The sequence below is a fragment of the Lactuca sativa genome, chromosome 6 (assembly GCF_002870075.4).
Source record: "Lactuca sativa cultivar Salinas chromosome 6, Lsat_Salinas_v11, whole genome shotgun sequence".
Taxonomy (NCBI): Eukaryota; Viridiplantae; Streptophyta; class Magnoliopsida; order Asterales; family Asteraceae; genus Lactuca; species Lactuca sativa.
Genome location: NC_056628.2, coordinates 84,558,482 through 84,562,868, shown reverse-complemented (window position 1 = coordinate 84,562,868; position 4,387 = coordinate 84,558,482).

Sequence of the window (4,387 nt, the reverse complement as noted above, 5' to 3'; positions counted from 1 at the left end):
TCAACGGGAAACCACACAAACACTTTAAAGTCTCTCTTGACTTTGAAGGAAGTGATTCGTGCCCGGGATCCATTGTTTCGTGTCTTTATTGACATCATAATTTCCCTCATATGTGTTGCTTTATTTCTTTTTCTTTTACACACTCAGCACGAAAATCTTTTTGATTTTCCATAATTCTGGTTTCATTACTTACAAGGCAATTTTTTTTAAAGAGGTGTGGCTCACATTATTACACGTGGTCATTTTTGCTTTAAGCTGACGTTCCCTCTAAAGGGATAAGATGCTGACTCAGGCAGGAGTCCAATCGCTTTGATTTTCAAATGGGGCTTGAATGACAGGCGTGCGAAGTGGAACCGTTTCTTTTAAACGACGCCCGATGGGAAGGCATGTGAATCGGGACAATTTTCTCTCTCCTGCGTAATCATCGGGGCTACCAACTGTCACGCATCAATCACCTCCAAACTTCAGAGAGCAAGAAAAGCTTTAAGTATTCTACTGTTCATCATCTCTCCCAACTTCTTCACTTCAATGGCGGATTCATCATCTATTCATGCCACTTCCCACATCCTGCCGATTCGTCCCCAACAGAGTCTGATCATCGATCTTACTCCACATGTTTACGATGCCTTCATGTTCCCGATCATCGAATGCCTCAAATACTTGCCGCTTGCTCCCGCTCTAACCAAAGCTGAAGCTGTTCCAATGGAGTGTTTATCCCAAATCTTTGCCACTACTCATTACGATAAGTCTGTCGATAGAATTTTCTTCGACATTCTTGATCACAAGGCGTCCATTTCCAAGCAAAGATTCTGCTCACTTTTAGGGTTTGAACCCGATTCATCTAGGGTTAACCCTGAATCAATTCCAGTGGGTCACCTGTTTTCTATGTTCTATAACATGGGATACACAGAGGTTCTGACGATGGTCACTAAGTTCAAGAAATTGTGCCTGCCTCCACAGTGGAACGGGTTATTTACAGTGCTATTCAAGGGGTTATCGGAACGCAGTGCCCGTTCAGACGGAGCTAGTCGTTTGTTCATCACGATTCTTTATGGTGTTATGGCAGCAACTGATCCAGAGCCTTGCATCCATGTCTCGACACTCCGAGATCTCCTACGCTCGATTCTGGACTCTAGTCACAAAATGGGTGATGGACAAGTATCACGTCCCCATTCTTGCTGACTCTCCACTCTCCTCGATAGGGACTTTTCATACTACGAAGATAATAGTCTCCGATGCATCCAAATTTTAGTTCATTGGCTCCATTCCTGAGTCGATGTTTGGAGACGTTCCTGCCGACAGCCGTATCATCCGAACCTACAAGGACTTTCGTCGCTCTGGTCCTAGAGAGCTCACTCCTGAGATGATCAAATCCATCCACGAAGCTGATAAGCCCGCTCCAAGGGGAAAGAAAAACAAAAAGGGCAATGACAAGCAGGTTGGCAAGGGAGCGAAAGGCTCTTCTCCCAAGAAACGTAAAACCACCAAGGCTGCTCAATCCCCTCCTCTGAAGAAGAGAAAAACCCAACCCAAGCAAAAGCTGATACTCGCTTCCTCCTCAAGCGAATCTGAGGACGAAAATTCAGACTCTGATGAGTCCCCCCTGTGGTAACACTCCTCCACGATCACCTACCCCAGAAGTACATTTTTCCAGTTCACCTGTCTCTTCTCCGCCAATCACCATTCCTATTTCCATTCCCCCCATAACCTTCACCACTCAAATACCACCTACTTCTATCCCAGTACCTCCTCCAATTTTCACTGAAGCTACCACCACAACCGCTGAAGTAAGAACCAACGTATCTGATACGGGGGCTCCTACTAAAGCACTCGAACCCACTCCGACTACCGAACCTACATCACAACCCGAACCTACTTCCACAATCGATCCTCCACCCTAATCTCCTGCTCATACCGCAGAGGATGAAGAACCATTTCTTGGTGGGGAGGACATGACATTTGATTCGGTCTATTACAGTCCGTATCAGGTGTAAAGTGACGATGATGACGATGCTCCTGTCACCAAGAAGCATCTCAAGGAGCTTCATGAGAAGATTGATTCGCTCATTACTTCCTATTCTTCTTCATCACAGTCTACCATCTCTCAGGATGCTATTCAGAAGATCGTTGATGCTTTCTCTAAAGCTCACGAAGCCTCCCTCAGCTCAGCCACTGCCGCGATTGACGCCTCCACCAAAGCCTGTGCTGCTGCGACCGAAAAAGTCGAAAAACTATTTACTGATGCCTCCTCTATTTTGCAGTATTTACAGGAAACTGTAGATGCCACTAAAACGAAGCTTGACCCGATTGTCAACAAGCTGGCTACCTCAATTGCCTCAGAACTGTCGTCCTTCGCCACTCTTCGTCAAACTCTCACCGACGACAACTCATCATTTAAGGCGACCATTGAGGGGTGCCTAACCAAACTTCATGAAGATCTAGCTGCTGAAAACTCTCTCATGGACGCTCTTGCTAGAAAGACCACTGCTCTTAAGGCCAAGAATCTTCAACTCTCCAATTCTCAAAAGGAGATTGAATCTTTTCGATCTGAAAGAGAGGTAATTTCATCATGTGTTTCGGATGTCCACACAGCCCTTTCCAACATCCTTGAAGCACATGATCCTATCTTAAACTTTTCCGTCAGGCGTGATCTTGCCGAAAAGCTTGCTCCTGCTCTCTCTCTCTCCTGAGCAAAATTGAAGGGCTCCTTGAGTTCGTGTCCATTCCGAAACAAGGGGGAGAGAATGTATCTCAACCGCCTCCCACTTCTACAGCAACAAAAACAACCGAACCTCCTTCAACAGGCCAAGCCTTAGGTTCGGGTGTCAAAGACAAAGGGAAACAAATTGCTGAAGATAGTGACGACGACAAAGAGACGATTGTTGATCTCTTGAAAAAGCAAGGTCGAGACAAGGATGCTGACATTAGCGCTCGGGTTGCTAGAGAGGCTGAGGAAGCTGAAAGAAAGATGAAAGAGGCTCACGAACTTCTTGAGAGTAGGAAAACTCTTTTTCCTCCATGGACTCTTGAGAGGTTGCTGAAAGAAGCGATTGAAACCCCAAGCAACTTGTGGCTCGAACCGGTGATCTCACTGGATCGTATCAATTCTGTCGATTCTCAATTTGACATGCCACTGACCCGAAAAGCCTTCATTTTCCATGCCTTTGACAACATTGTTGAGTTTCCTCATCCTCATCCTAAGGTTGACAGGGATCTTGTCGAGTTCTATCTGAGAGCTGCCCAACCACAGTATCAAACATGGAGCGCTCAGAAGATTATCAATATTCTGGTCCTCAAGCCGTATCGGGAAGGAAACTTCACGAACGTTCGGTTCAAGGTGCTGATAGGTTCTGCCAAGACCGAACATGCCATTTCGCTTGCTGATCTTCCAACTTGAATCCACATGATTGGATAATTTTGCACAACATCCTTCTCACAAATGAAGCAGAATATGGTCCGATCATTGACCACTTCAAGAGGATGCTTCTCTGCTTCATCATGGAAGTTGCCAAGATGGATTAGGAGATTGCCAGTGTTTTTATGAAAAAGCCTACTATCTCACCTGTTGGCTCTGCCAATGACCTAAACATGATGCATATGGGGAAGATAGACCCGAAACGAAATTCTGTTATGTTTACCAGAAACGAAGGTCAAAAATGCTTGTTCGCTTTGGCAGACAAACATCTCTACACCATTGCATGCCTGGAACATGTTTTAGGTATCATTCATCGTTGCAAGCAAAACTCAGCAGACGACAAGAAGTACTTTGATGATATGATATAGTGGTACATTCGCTTCAGACAGACAATCCTCGCTCTTATTCCTTGTCTGCATGATACCACTAAGAAGGTTCCGGCAGCTGGACCCAGCAAGAAGAAGTGATAGTCTCGCTCCAATTGACGCAAAGGGGGAGATTGTTAGCTCCAGTTAGTGTTGCGTCTTGGGCTCGTTAGCTAGTCGAGTTTAGTCTTCGGTATGGGCCTGTCCATCCGTGAGTTATTTTATAGGGTTTACTATTTATAGATGCTTGCATGCATTCTAGAACGCAAGATTTGATAGAGATTTTTTTAATAGTGTTCATTGTTCTATCTTTTGTAACCCTAGAATCCTCTACAGCGGAAGTTCTTCATCGAGCTCTGCTGAGGATTGAGTTAATCATTCGACTCATCCAGATCCATTCTTGTGTTTTTATCTTACTGTTATTACTTTCTTGATTCGCCTGTTATAAGATCTAATCGATCAAGAGTTTTATAAAGTGTCACACCCCCAAACTAGAATGGCGGAAACATTCGGGGGTGGATGACTTCACGTAGTATCACAACAATTGAATATTGTAAAGAAAGTAACACAACCATCATATATAGAATAAAAACGTATATTGTTGCGT